At 36.4% G+C, this 16,508-nt stretch overlaps 1 non-coding gene across 1 annotated transcript; it reads right to left on the reverse strand.

Annotated features, from left to right (window-relative positions):
• Positions 1 to 515: 515 nt before the first annotated feature.
• On the reverse strand, positions 516 to 621 carry LOC122274900. The gene has a single exon (XR_006228437.1). It is a non-coding gene; the product is annotated as a small nucleolar RNA R71 (small nucleolar RNA).
• Positions 622 to 16,508: the final 15,887 nt, after the last annotated feature.

A 16,508-nucleotide genomic window follows, 5' to 3' on the forward strand; every position in this document is an offset into this window, starting at 1 on the left:
GTTGCATTTTTGTCTACCTTGCATGCACAGGTATAGAGACACCTTGGATCGGTTTGCTTGTAAACCTGTGTTAGAGTTAGAGTCAGAGTCTAATTTTTCTAATCATTTGTTTGATAATCCATCTAGTCTTGAAAAAATGAGTGTGCACGAAAATCAACCTAGGACTCTACATGAGTACCTTCACCCTACACACATAGCAACACCATCATGCATTATATTTTCACCAAATATTCTTCCAATGGATTTCAAACCAGGTATATTACAACTTCTCCCTACTTTTCATGGTTTAGAAAGTGAAAATCTATATGTGCATATTAGAGAGTTCAAAGAGGTTGTTGCTACAATTCATGGTCAACATGACATTGTAGATGTTGTTCGACTTAAGTTCTCTCCTTTCTCACTAAAGGATAAGGCGAAAGAGCTGAATGTATTCATTGAGACCACAGTCGATTGGGTCATGAGCTGAGATGACCCAAATTTTTTTCAATAAATACTTTCCTCATCATAAGACTAATATTTTGAAAAGGTAAATCTCAACTTTTACACAAAAGGACAATGAGACTTTATATTAAGCATGGGAGTGTTTTAAAGAGTTACTTAGTTTGTGTCCCCATCATTGTTATGAAAGCTGGCGTCTAGTTAGCTGTTTTTATGAAGGTCTCATTCCTTGAGAGCGTTAATTTATTGAAATGATGTGTAATGGTGAGTTTTTGTTTTAGGAACCGGATGAGGCAATAGAGTATTTGAATGAACTTGCAGAAAAAGCTCACAATTGGACAGAACCAAATGCTTTTGACAATACCAATCAAGCACGCTCCAATGAAACTTATTCTAGTAGAGGCATCTATCATCTCAAAGAAGATGATAACTTGAAGGCAAGGATGGAGGGCCTAACTAGAGAGTTAGAGGCATTGAAGATGAAGGAAACTATGGTAGCTCGTATTATTTCCCAAGTTGATACCTCTAAACTTTGATTTATTTGTCAAGGAGTAGATCATCTCGTACAAGATTGCCTAACACTTACTGAGATGAGAGTAATGTATGAGGAACATTGCATTTCTCTTTGCATGTATAAAAAACCATTTTCACCCTACTCAGATACATATAATTTTGGTTGGAGAAATTACCAAAATTTTTGCTAAAAGTCTAAAAACCAGCTGCCTGCACAACCCCCTAGATCATATCCTTCACCATAACATGCATCTTCTTCTTTTAGGAATTCCTTAGAAGATACTTTACATGCTTTTATTGAGGTACAGGGTAAAACTAATTAAAATTTTGAATCTTTGATTAAACAGGTTGTTGAAGAAAACAAGGAGATAAATAGCCATGTATCCAAGATGATGAGATACTTAAGTGTGTATGAGCGTGGCAAGTTCCTTTCTCAACCTCAATCCACACCCCAAGGTCAACATATGGCCCAAGAAAATTTGAAAGAGGTCAATGCCATTGTGACAAGAAATGGTAAATCCTTATATATCCCAACAATTGATAAGACAGAGGATATTAAAGAGGAACAAAGCAATGATAGTACCGAGTTCCCTAAGGAAGTCGAGGCAATCAAAAGCCCAGTTAAGGTACCATTTCCTCAAGCTTTAAAACCTGGTATGCAAGCTTTGGATTCTAGTAATGAAATATTAGAAAACCTTAGGCAGGTAAAGATTAACCTTTCTCTTTTGCATGTTATGAAACAAGTTCCCACTTATGCGAAAGTTCTTAAAGATTTGTGTACAGTTAAGAGGAAGCACCATGTTAAGAAGGCCGCATTTCTGACAGATCAAGTAAGTGCTCTAATTGAGCAGCGAAATCCTCCTAAGTACAAGGATCCTGGTTGTCCAACGATCGCATGTAGTATTAGGAATCATGAGTTTGGGCAAGTCTTGCTAGATTTAGGAGCAAGTGTTAATTTGATGCCTTATTCCATTTATTTACAGCTTGGTTTGGGTGAAATTAAGCCTACTTCTGTTGTGCTTTAGTTAGCTGATCATTCAGTTAAGAAATCGAGAGGGATAGTTGAGGATGTTTTGATCCAAATTGACAAGTTTTATTATCCTGTTGATTTCTTAATTTCAGACACTCAGTCAGTTGTTGAGTCTAACTCTAAGGTTCCTCTCATATTAGGTGGACATTTCCTTGTTACGGCTAATGCACTTATAAATTGCAGGAATGGGTTGATGAAACTATCTTTTGGAAACATGACCATGGAGGTCCACATTTTCCATATTGAGAAATAGCCAATAGATGACGAGTGCCACCAAACGTACATAATTGAAGCACTCATAGACAAGGGAGTTCACACAACTCATGATTTAGATGCCCTTGAATATTTCCTTGTTAATTCTGAGTTTGATACTATTAGTAATTCATCTGATATTGTTGATATTTGTGTTGTTTTTTATAAAACTCAGGATTATGGAACACGGGCATGGCAAATAAAATTTGAGGAGTTGCCTAAGAAAGGTGAAAAACAGATTCCTTCAAGTATGGAAGCACCAAGAGTGAAATTGAAACCTTTGTCTAAGTCTAAAATCTATAAGGTTAAAATGAAAGCATTTTATGACAAAAATATTTTTAAAAAGATGTTTAAACCTAATGACCAAATACACTTATATGTTTATAGACTTTATAAACACCAAGGAAAACTTTGGTTTAGGTGGACCGACCATTTTTATAGTGAAGAATGTTTTTGCAAATGGGATGGTAGAAATAGAGAATCCTAAGGATGGTTGGATCTTTGAAGTAAATGGTCAACACCTTAAAGTATTAATTGATAGGCAATTTCGGGAAGAGAAGGACATTCCACTTGTGGATTTGGCCTATCAACCTGACCACACCACCCAGGTATATTTTTCTTTTTTCCTTTTGTTTGTTTTGTTTTATTTTCATTTTCTCTTACTTTCTTTTTTTCCTTTTTGTTTGTTGTTGTTTTCTTTGTTTCTGTTTGCAAGATAGTTTCATTTCAGGTTATCATCTTTGATGCTTAGTGAGCTACCCACGTCACTCATCAGGTGTATTATACCATTTTTAGTTAATCCCCATTCAATTTTGATTATTAAACATTGTCCTCAATGTTTCATTTAAGTTAGGGGGTCGTGGTGCAAATTCAGTATTTAAAATGCTTGTTGAAACTCTGTGGCATATTTTCATGTGTCAATTTTTCTTAAATTTGCATCACACATGCATCATTTTCACATGTGTACTCATTCTCATTCATAGTCATCTTTGTGAATTCACCAAACCCACCATAATCATTTTTTGCTAAAGCATTCACAGAACCTCTAATGCACTCATTCAAACTTTGTGGTAAGATGGTGGTTTGACACATATAGCTAGAGAACTCTTTTGTAGGACTGTTCATCCGAGTTCTGACCTGGGAATCTGGATATAACTAGACCGGAACCCGGGTTCCAAACATAGGCCAGAACCCAAAACCGGGTTAGCCTAGGTTAGACCTGGGCCGAAACCCGGATACGTCTGGGTTAGAACCCGGATTCCGGGTTTGAGCCTCTTTTTTTTTTTTTTTTTTTTTTTTTTTTTTTAAATAACAAAAGTCTATATGTTATTATGTTTTTCCCAGGAAAAAATGTTTATAAAAAATCCTATATTTTATTACAACTTTTTCAAGAAATAATGTTGAAAAGAAAAAAAAGTTTATTATATAAAACTCTATATTTTTATCATTGTCCATAATAATAAAAAATATCAAAATGAAAAACTAGATTTATGTAAGAACAACTAAGGCTATAAACAACTAATGAACTTTATAACTAAATGCATGTAAAAAAAAAAAAAAAATCCACTATATATTACATTGTTTGAACTAATTTGCTTAGAACAATACAAAACGCATGCATTGCTTTAATTAAACTCTCCAATACACAACAACAAACATGAACTAATTTACTACATCATCGTGAAAGGACTTTGATTTGCTATCATCATGAAAATAGTCCCATTTTGATTTGCTATCCACCTGCAGCTCATCAAAAGAAAAACATAAACAAACCACCACTTTTGATATGATTAGCAGAAAGGTTTAAAAAGTTAAAACCACAAAATGTAAAAATGCAAAGAGAGATCATTGAATATCATAGAGAAAATCACATTAAAAATATTACTGACTGATATAATCGAACTGATTCTATGATCATGTTGAACAATATTAATGGTGGGATTAGACCTTTTTCTATCAAAATTGAATATTAAAGGGAGCAAATCCAGCTCCTATAGGCTGCCATTTTTACCTTTTCAAGTATGCTGCAGATGAGGTTCAGTGCATTTCCTAATCAAGTATGCTGGTAGGAAAGAGTAAGAAAAGGATCTCCATAGACAGAGCAACTACAACATATATTGGATAATATCTGTTTTCCAAACACATCATGTAGCAGAAAATTACACAAGAGTTTAATGATGTAATCTTTTTCTGCTTAAAGATGATATAAATAATGATAATCCATGCAGTTCATGGCATATGCATGTGCCCTCTTTTGATGTCACAGAATTTCATAGCTTCCTATTACCATATTTCCACCAAGTAGCAAACTTTACAATTTAGGACTCCTAATTTTTTTAAAAATCACACAACGCCTTGGAGAGACAATGGAGCTAGAGAGGCATCATGATATTTGTTTCAGGAACTCTTCATGCCAAGTTTTCAGTGTTTCAAATGATTTATGTGCATTTACATCATATACAAGAACACAACATTTGGCCCCTCTATTACAAAATCATCACAGATCTCTAAAGATGATATATTTTATACCCATGTTTAAAAAAAAGAAAAAAAACCAAATCAATCAAAATAACAGCATATACTTTATTCATGTTTAAAAAAATAACAAAAGAAACCCAGATCTACCAAAATAATAAAAAGAAAAATGGGAAACAAATAGCAAAACAAAATGGGAATTTATCTGCAAAACGGAAAGGCCATGTAAATCTAATCAACATTAATGTATATATAGTTTCTCTATCAAAGATGATGACTACGCCAAATCTAAATAGATCTAAACAAATCTAAACATATCTATTATTTATTTTCCCTTTTATGCACATAGCAACAAACCCAATCTTCAAGTGCTTAGAAAAATGTCTATTTCTCCTTTGTTCAACTAGATAGATCTAACCCACAAAAATAATCCTCAAAACATTCTCATCAAAAACCAAAATCAACAAAGAGAGAACAAAACAAATGGAGAGAAGAAAGAAAACATACCCAAACAGATCCCAAGCTCAAGCACTTCCAACAATAGCAGAGCGAAAGATAGAGCAAATGAGAGAGTCATTATGGGAGCGGCTAGGGCATCACAGAGCAAAGAGAGGAAGAGAGAAAACAGCGGCTAGGGTTTCGCCTATGTGTGAGAGAGAGAGGGAGAGGGATGGATACAGATGCTAGAATAGAGAGAAAGATGGTCCATGGATGAGAGAATCAAAAAGAATGTAGGATGTGAGAGATGAAGCGGCTAGGCAGTTGTTTTAGGGTTACCTGACTTACGTTTTGGCCTTTTTCAATTTATACTAACCTGGGATAGTACCGGGTGTTAATATGGAATCCGGGTTTCATACCCGAATCCAAACTGGATGAAACCAGTTATTATAATGCAAGTACTGGCCTGGGTCAAAATCGGGCCAAAAACTGCAATAAAAAACCTGGTTATTTGGGTCCCAGGTCGGGCCGGATAAAAACTGTCCCAGATGAACAGTCCTACTCTTTTGCTCAAATATTCATGTGAGTTTTACAGAGGATTGAGAGCTTACAGATGTAGTAAATTGTGATAAGCGTTCATTGATCTATTGAATTGGGTACTTCTTTTGAGAATATCATTACATGTTTTGTGGAAAGATGGTGGATATACTTGGGATGTGACGAAAGTCAACTTAGGATCAACGTTTGAGCCTTTCAACCTAACCCTTTCCATCATAGACCCCTAATAGCCAACCTTGATCTAATAAACACATATAGCTTTTTCTTTTCATATACCCACATCATCTATGCCTCTCCACATTGAAGTATAACCTATACACTGATTTTTCTACCATTTTTACTTCCAAATGTGTACTAGGCTTGGAAATTGCATTTTCTTTCTTTTTTTTTATCATTTATTTTTTTTTAAAAAGAAGAATAAGAAGAAGAAGAAAAAAGGAGAAGAGTACAAGTTGCAAAGTGTTCAATTGAGTGAGCTTCAAAGGCCAAAAAGGAAAAAAAAAAGTCAAGGTTGGGTAGAAATGGTAAGAATACCAAAGTGGCATGTGTTTGTTCATCAAATTGTTGAAAAAAGAAGAGAAGAAGAAGGAGAATGAAAAGCATTATTATTCGAAAATCTAAAAAGTTTGAGAGTATATCAAGTGAGAAGTGTGGTCTACTAAGATATTTAATAAAATTTCCTTTGTATGTACTTGGAAGTTTTTGAATCATTTTCATCTTTTTTTTCATATAGCCCCAAACCCAAGCCATGTTACAACTTTTTATATTGACCATTCTAAACCTAAGTAAGCTTTTGGAAAAAGTGGTGGAAGTCTCATTTGTTAGAGTTCCTATCATAAAATCAATGTTTCCTTGTTACTTGTACATAATTGCCTGATTCCTCATGAGAGTGTGTGCGTACCCACTGTCAACTCCATAGAGAGAATCCTTATACAAAACACTTTTATACTCGTGAGTTATGGAGTTGAACCTTTCGCTTGAGATGTTCTTGATGTTGCATGTGTCAGGGCCTCTGGTTAGATGGATATAGTTTGGAACACACACACTCTGTGGATTGTTATAGGTGAATTGCTTGTGATAGGGTTATTGAATTCTTAAAATTGCTTTGACATGTGAATTGGAAAAGTGTGACTTGGTAGCTTTTGCGTGTGATTTTCTTTGGTCTCTTTCATTATTTTGGCATGAAAATTGCTAGGGACTAGTAATGAGTAAGTTGGGGGGTGTGATAAGTGTGCGAACATGCACTCTAAATACCCTATTATTGGATTAAAATGGTAAAATGTGAATAGAAATAACATAAATTTATGTTTAATTTCAGAGTTTATAAAAGAGTAATTCAAATCCTAGTCAAATTTAAAGGAGAACTTTCATGGGGTTTGAGAGAAATTTAGATCAAGAAAAAAAAAGAAAAAAAAATCATAAAAGGAAACTGCAAGAAGTCTAAGTCCGAAATTCACTAAGAAACAGTCTAGACATATTTTAGTATTTTGATCGTAACTTTCTACTCAAATATCGGATTGATGCAATTCTAGATGCATTAGAAATCTATTTTAAAGGTCTATAAATTTGTATGTATAAGGATTTCCAAATTCAAAATTTTGAAAGGCCTAAGTGGCTGCCAATTTTTTTATGCTGGAATTTTGAAGACATTAGGGTTTCTTTCCTACCCTATATAAGTTTATCATTAGCACGAAATAAAAGATGAGGAGAGGTACAAGAGACAAATTTAAAGAGATGAGAACATCAATACTATGGTCATCTTTTTCTTTATCTTTCTCTGGCGATTTTTGTTATCCATTATATTTATAAGTAACTAAATTCTCAAGTAGGGCTATGGATGAACTTTCACATTAGATAATATTTTTAATATATTTTTAATTTATGTATTTGATTTTCAATTATTAAAACTCTTTTATTTTATCATTCTCAATTCATTGTTGATGTTTTCTTTTTCGAATAATCATAGAATTTATTCTGTTTATGGATTCAGTCATGCTTTTTCTATTGAATGGATTGGTTCTTTGATTATGTGACGCCCCCAAATCCCCACGCACGAACACGGGGAAATCGAGACGTCCGGATGGTGACAACCCGGGTCACCACCCTAACGACGGGTGTCAAGAGTGTGCAAAGGCAACATATGTGCACGAATAAACATGCAGCGGATAACGAAAGTCATACAACTAAGTACCAGAATTTTTCTTAACGTAATACAAGCTGTTCAAAACATACATAAAATATTACAAAACAGTAACATAGCTTTAAACCAAAAACAAAGCATAACATCAGCAACCCGGCGGAGCCGCATCCTCGGGCTCAGCCTCCTCCTCCTCATCCTCAAAACCTGCACCAAAAGCTACGGAACCAAAAATGGTACCGCAGGTAAGTAAAACCCAAACACTACCAGATAAAAAGACATAGAACTCAAACAAAATGCATGAAGCATGCCCAATGCACAAATCTCAAAAACATAATTTTCCACACACGCCAAAAATCCCATTTGGCCCAAAAACACATCTTTTCCAAAAACCATGCCAAAAGTCACATTTGGCCTTTGTAACCGTCTCAAACCAAAAACCATTTTATCCGTATGCACCATGACCTCCCCTAGGGGTCATCCACACACCCTAGCTCCAGTGCCACACCGCAGAGTACCACTACGCATATGACACCTAACGATCGATGCCCAGTTTCACGCCCCGCGTGTTCGTAGCCAAGCATCCTCTAGCCCTCACCAGTGAAGGGCCACGGAGTCGGTGCATAGGGCGATGCCCGGTTCCGCGCCCGACGCATTCGTAGCCAAGCAACCCCTAGCCCCTGCGACAACCCAGGGGACATCACTCAGTTTATTCTGCTCCCGAGTGACCAGAGGAGCTCCACCGGGATAATTCCCCATCCCGGCTTGGGGTCGTGATACACACGCACCCGTAAGTCCACTTACGCCAATAAACAGGCTTTTCACAATTGAACAAAAACACACGTGCATGCACCATGTAATGCCATATCAATGCACAAAAATAAACAACCAACAAATATCAATTAAACAAGCAACTCCGTCCTCCATCCATCCGACCCTCGAACTCCTCGGACTCAGTCCGGAATCAACCAACCAGCAGATAAAATAATTGAAAGAGCAATATATATTTAAATCTGAAAATAGGGTTTGAAAAATATTTTACAGCGCTATACGGTAATTTTAGAAAACACTCGGCGTTGCAAATGGCGGAGAAAAAGCAACGTTACAGTGAAAAATCATTGTGGCCGTGGGTTGTGAAATACCCACTTTTGAACGGGGACAAACCAGGGCTTGGGATTGATAGGGAATGGTCTAGGGATGATTGTGAAGCTATTGGAAGTGGTGGGTGGCCGTGGGTGGCGGCAAAAACGCCGGAGAGAGGCCGGATTTTCCAAAAAGGAAAGCTAGCTCGTGGGAGCTGTTCCGGTGGTCGTTGGAGGCCGAAAATAGGTGGGTTAGGACGGCAAGGGACCGGTGATGAAGTGGTGAAGAAATGGTGGCCGGAGGTGGAGCGACGGCGGCGAATCGGAGCAAAATCCGTGGGTGCTTCAAGGGTGATTTCCGGCCAAACGGCTGGCCGGATGGGGGTGGGATTTGGTGGTGAGGTGCGCCGAAGGGAGGGGAGTCGAACGGTGGCGGCGGTGTGCCGCACGGCGGCCGGACAGCGGTGGTCGAGGGGTTGGGCTGTCGCGCGGCGTGGGTGAGGAGAGAGAGAGGGTAGACGGACGCGGGGAGAAGGAAAGAAAAGGAAGAAGAAAAGAAAAAAGAAAAAGAAAGAAAGAAAAAAAGAAAAAAAGAAAAGAGAAAAAGGAAAAAGAAAAAAAAGAAAAAGGGAAAAGAGGAGTAGGGAAAGAAGATGAGGTCTAGTCCTCATTCCGGGAAAACAACACTAAACCGCCGCAATGAGATTAAAAATCGTAAACAACTAAAAGAAATAAAACACATCATCAAATAAATTAAAAACCAATTTTAAAACGCAATAAATTAAAATAAATAAACTAATATATTAATTAAAATAAAAACAATCATTTCAGCGAAAATACAAGCGAAAGCGGGTCATCACAGATTATATTTGTATCAATTATTTATTTATATTGATTTAGTTCTTTACTGTAATATCGCTCCCTGAGTATATTGTCTTCGTTAAATTTTTTCAATAGGGATAATAAGTTATGTATTCTAAAAGTGGTGAATAATTTTTCAAAGGGTTACATTTAGTTTAATTTTGGTTTAATCTATATCTTTCGATTGGAAATTTTGGGAATTGAGTTCCCAATTAAGTTATTCAATGAATTAATAATAACGAAAATACCGGATTTGTGCAAGGGATTTGCTACGCTCTATTGTTCGTCAAATTTGAGTATTTCTTCCGTTAGTAATTTTGCTTCACTTATCTATTTATTTTTACAAACAAAAAAGAAAAAAAAAATTGAAAAATTTTGAAAATCACAAAAATATTTTGTTTTCCTTTTGTTTTGTTTTTTGGTTGATGATCACAAGCCTATGATATTACCTGATTGAAATTGAGTTGGATTTTTGGAAAATGTTAAATTTGTCTTGTTTGTGCTTAATTCTTATGTTAGCTTGGGTTATTTGAATTTCTTTGAACACTTTTGCACAAAACCATGATCAATAAGTTGCCTTGTTGGCTTAGCGTATATTTATGCGAATTAGATATTTTCTAAGATCTCACTTAACTCTAGAACCTATTTGATAATCTCTCGAGGTGAAATCCTAGACAGCACACCACTAGAGAAATTATCTAGGCTATCTTTGGAACGTTTGAGATTTTCTAGCCTACCCTAGTTATCTATCTCTAGTCACCCCTTTGGGCCTTAAACACATTGGCCATGTTTCTTTCATTAACCCACATTTACCACACCTTTTAACCCATAAACAATCATCCTACCTTTTCAAGAAAATTTGTCACTTGCTTAGTCATTGGAGAAGAGAAAAAGTATGTTAAAGAGTTAAAAGAGCAAGAGCAAGTTTTGTTATTCTATTAAAAAAAAATTGATAATAATAAAATAAAATGAAATGAAAAAACTATACAAATAATACAAACCAAATTACAAAATATATATATATATATATATAAGTTTGGGGGTTGTGGAATTACAAAAAAAAAAAAGAAAGAAAGAAAGAAAGAAAAAGAGATGAATAAATTGCTCATAAGTTGCTCTAGGTAGTAAATGTAAAACTTTGTCTCTCTCTTCATTGGTGAAGCTTGTGTTGAATTTTCTTACTTTGAATTCCATACCAATCTTTTCTTTTGCCATCACCTTAAGCCGAACATTACAAGTTTTTATTAAGACCTTCTGATCTTTGGTGGTATATTTGTACTACATTAATGGAGAGTTGATTTGAAAAATAGGCATATGAAATTCGAGAATCTCATCCTCATAGAGATCAATCATAATTCAATTGAGTTTGCATAAATTGATAAGAGTTAATAGAGTAGCAAGATGAGATTGGTTATTCACACACACATTCAATGGTTTTCTTGTAGCCTAAGCATGCTCTTGAATTAATCTAAAAACTTGTTAAATGTTTAGACTTGAATCAGCTTCTTTTTGCAATCCATGAGGCAATTATTGTGAGAAATCAACTTATTCTATTTGTTTAATTTTTTTTTCTCTTTTCTTTTTGCTCAAGGACTAGCAAATCTTAAGTTTGGGGGTGTTTGATGTGCTTAATTTCTATATAAGTTTTGTTATACTTTTATTCTTAATTTTATACTAGTTTGTGTTTAATTTTCTTATTTATTAGAGTTTTTATTTATTTTATTTTATTTTTGTTTAGGAATAAATAAATTTAAGGAGTGATCAAGAGAATAGGAAATGTTCATTTCTCGAAATTTCTAAAGTACCCTTCGGTATTTGGAGGATAACTTTTTCTAGACAATTCCAATAAGGGTAATTTCTATGTCTACAGAAAGCCAAGAGAAAACCCTACAACTTTTATGTTTAAACAGAGCCAAAAACAAACATCTTCAAGGAGGAAATGGTGCTTCAAGTAGGAGGTCGAAAATCTGTAGGATTGGAGTTCATCAACAGTAGAGATTCTTATCTATATAGAGTTTCCTTCTTAACTCTTTAATCTTCTCTTTTTATAATTCTCATTATGAATTCCAGAATTATTATGGTATGTTTTGATTAGATTATGAACAGATTTCTATTGTTAAGCCTACAATGTAGCCTCTCAATGACAATTCCGAATCTTATTTCGTTATGATCATAATTTTATCATTCCTTTTGAGTATACATTGTTGAGTTTAATGCCTTCAATTATTTGGCCAATAGTTGAATGATTTGTTGTGCATATTAATTTGAGAGATGATGCATATAGTTTAGCTTCGTATGATGTATAACATGAATCGAACGAAAGACAAGAATGTGCTAACATGATTTGTGCAGCTTTTATGTGAAATATTATTAATCTTAATGTGCTCAAATGCTTTTAAATTTGCATAGACATATCACGGGTTATCGTATGTTGAGTAATTCTAATTTTACTTGTGAGAGGGTCTTAGATAGGTTAGAATATTTCACCGTCAAATAGAATGATAATTGATTGATTGTATGTTAAGATTTGGGTTGGATTGGTTAGATGAGTCGGATGCCTTAGTATTTTCTTCTTGGGTAAAATCTCCTTCTTTTCAAGTGTTTGGTCAATTCTTCGGTTGTTGATTTAATTTAATTTGTTGCTAATTTTTTAATTCAAAATCCACCACTTTTCTTAATTTTCAAATAACTTAGAATTAGAATAATTTCAATAGTTAATAGTTGAATAGTTCTCATGGGTTAGACATCTTTCTTATCGTTATATTGCTTGGTACGATTTCGTGTACTTGCGAAATTTCACAACAATTCCCCCTGAATGGAAGGCGATGTGTCAAGACCAGGACATGAAGCAGACATTGGCAGACTAGAGGAGGTTGATTAGACACCGCAGACGTGACAAGAAGTTACGTGAGTTACTTGACGAACAAGCCTAGTAGTATATTTTGATAATGTAATTATGGAGTCTAGTCTCCCATGTTTTGAGAATACAATCTTCTAAGACCTGCACTGTAATCATGGATGTTTATTTTATCAAGTATGCATGGATTATATTTTAATTATTTAGGATAGTATCAGTTTGGTGCATAGTATTACACAAGAAAAAAATTATCCACTACGAATATTGCATAATGCTAGATGCATGTTAGGAACATTGCATCCTTATATGTCATGAACGGGGGCAGGAAATCTTGTATTGCATGTCCTGACGCTTCAGATATCCATCCGATCCCGAGCGGAATCTGGGGGTGTCATAGTATGTATGTATTATATAATGAAACTAGTAATTAGCCATATATATGGTATAAGTTGTATTAGTTGTAGTTATTATGCTGCATGTATATACTCTAAATATTGGTGAATCTACATATTGAAATATATATATATATATACTAGTAAGATGTTACTTGCCTGAGGCATGTATGGCCAGTTGATATGCGTAGTGCTGTGGAAGGTGGCCAAACAAAATGCATATTGCATTTTTAAAGCAAAACAAAATCATCAAGTGATTACTTCACTTTATGGAAAAGCTTTGGCGCCACCTGCATTGCAAAATGGAGATTTTTTAGAAGATGCAAATCAATGTAAATGACATCAGTCTCCTTGTAACTGGAGAATGCTACTTACACATTTGTCAACACGACCAGTAATCAAAATATTGTCCGATGTAGTGCTTCTGCCCAGTTTCATTTCTTTGGATCCTCTTAACGTATGCCTGTAACAAGACATCGATTAGAACTGTGACTCACATCTCTTCCCAACTATTTAGGTGATTTAGAGGCTTTTTCACTAAGAAAACCTATCATATATTTTTTGAATAAATACTTTCACAAGAATATTACCCAGGTGACCACACACCCCATACGAGCATGTTAACAAATGAGGGAGTTGTTAGTAAATCTAAAACATAAAGGAAGCAGGCAAGTCCCAAATAGGAGAAAATAATACTAGCTTCTCATACTTGAGATTAAAAAAAAATAGTTCTTGCCTACTTTTACTTTTCTATTTCTGTCTTTCACCTATCACGTCTATGGATAGACAACAGCTAGAGTCAGAGGCAACTAAACAGGGCAAATATGTAAATTTATCAATAAAATAAATGGACAAAATCATAAATTTTCAAATAGAAGACGTGACGCCCCCAAATCCCCACGCCCGAACACGGGGAAATCGAGACGTCCGGATGGTGACAACCCGGGTCACCATCCTATCGACGGGTGCCAAGTGTGTGCAAAGGCAACAAATGTGCACGAAAGAACACGCAGCGGATAACGAAAGTCAGAACTAAGTACCAGAATTTTTTCTTAACGTAATACAAGCTGTTTAAAACGTACATAGATAAAATATTACAAAAAACACAAATACAGTTTTAAACAAATATAAAACATAGCATCAGCAACCCGGCGGAGCCGCATCCTCGGGCTCAGCCTCCTCTTCTTCGTCCTCTAACTCTGCACCAAAAGCTACGGAACCAAGAATGGTACCGCAGGTAAGTAAATCCAAACACTACCAGATAAAAACACATAAAACTCAAACAAGATGCATGAAACATGCCCAATGCACAAAGCCCATAAAACGCAAGTTTTCCACACACGCCAAAAACCCATTTGGCCCAAAAACACACAACCTTTCTAACTAACACGCCAAAAGTCACATTTGGCCCAATATCTCGCCAAAAGTCCATTTGGCCCAATACCACGCCAAAAGTCCCATTTGGCCTCTCAAACCATTATCCAATTTTAACCGCGTGCACCATGACCTCCCCTAGGGGTCATCCGCACACCCTGGCTCCAGTGCCACACCGCAGAGTACCACCGCGCGTGTGACACCTAACAAGCGATGCCCACTTCCGCGCCCCGCGCGTGCGTAGCCAAGCATCCTCTAGCCCTCACCAGCGAAGGGCCACGGAGTCGGTGCGTAGGGCGATGCCCGGTTCCGCGCCCGGCGCGTTCGTAGCCAAGCAACCCCTAGCCCCCGCTCCCGTCGTCTAGCGACAACTCAGGGGACATCACTCAGTTTATTCCGCTCCCGAGTGACCAGAGGAGCTCCACCGAGATAATAACCCATCCCGGCTTGGGCTCGTGATACACACGCACCCGTAAAACCACTCACGCCAATACACAGGCTTTTCACACAATTCCACAAACACACGTGCATGCACCATGCAATGCCATAACAATGCATAATAAAATGATCACACAACATAAATCAATTAAACAGACAACTCCGTCCTCCATCCATCCGACCCCCGAAACTCCTCGGACTCAGTCCGGAATCAACAACCAACAACAATAAATAAATTGTATGAGCGATATATATTTAAATCTGAAAATAGGTTTTGGAAAATACTTACAGCGCTATATGGAAATTTTAGAAAACAAGCGGCGTTGCAAACGGCGGAAAAACAGCAACGTCACAGTGAAAATTCACTGTGGCCGTGGGTTTGAAAAACCCACTTTTGAACGGAGACAAACTAGGACACGAAATTGATAGGGTATGGTCTAGGGATGGTTGTGAAGCTATTGGAAGTGATGAACGGCCGTGGGTGGCGGCGGAATCGCCGGAAATGGCCGGAAAGTACAAATCGGAAACTAAGCTCGTAGGAGCTGTTCCGGTGGTCGTTGGAGGCCGGAAATGGGTGGGTTAGGACGGCAAGGAGTCGGTGATGAAGTGGTGGCCGAAGGTGGAGCGACGGCGGCGGATCGGAGCAAAATCCGTGCGCCCTTCTTGGAGCTTTTCCGGCCAAACGGCCGGCCGGTTGGGGGTGGGCTTTGGAGGGGTGGTGCGCCGGAGGGAGGGGAAGAGAATGGGACCAGTGGTGGGCCAAACGGTGGCCGGACGGCGGCGGTCTGGGCTGTTCAAGGGACGTCCGGCGTGAGGGAGAGGAAAGAGAGAGAGAGCTCGGGGGGGGGGGTTCGGACGTGGGGGAGAGGAAAGAAAAAAAAGAAAAGAAGGGAAAAAGAAAAAGGAAAAAGAGAAAAAAAGGAAAAGATGCAAAAAAAGAAATGAGGTCCAATCCTCACTCCGGAAAACAAAACAAACCGCCGAAAAGGGATTAAAAACCACAAAACATCTAAAAGAAATAAAACACAACCTCAAATAAATTAAAAACTAATTTTAAAACGCAAATAAATTAAAATAATAAACTAATATATTAATTAAATAAAAACAATTATTCAAGCGAAAATACGCTTAAAAGCGGGTCATCACAGAAGAAAAGCAATGATAAGGACAAAAAGGGAAATACAAGAATAAAGAGAGACAAAATGGGAAACTGAAATTTGGAGAAAAGTGGGGACAAAATGGAAAACAAAATTCGGAAAAAATCACTGTAGATGTTGTATAGGCTCTTATTTTTATAGAAGATATAATATAAGACTATAAGTTGCACATGTCGTATAATTGTGCTTATGCTATATATTTGTTAAGTTATATAGTGTTAATAAATAGGTAAATAGAAGCACATGGTTAAATGTAATGCAATAATAGAAGTTTACACTTATAAAATTTAGCAAAATTAACATATAACACAACACCACACCTATATTTTATATATAACTTATACGCTATAGTTATTATAGAAATTAATTAATTAGTAGAATATACATATAAATTTTATTAGAGGATTACTTTGATCACTTCAACTCACATTGTAACTCTAACTAAAGTTGAAGATTCTGATAGCTCCGATTGTGAATCCAACGAAGTTGAAACTAAAATAAGAGCT

Source organism: Carya illinoinensis, chromosome 8, assembly GCF_018687715.1.
Source record: "Carya illinoinensis cultivar Pawnee chromosome 8, C.illinoinensisPawnee_v1, whole genome shotgun sequence".
NCBI lineage: Eukaryota > Viridiplantae > Streptophyta > Magnoliopsida > Fagales > Juglandaceae > Carya > Carya illinoinensis.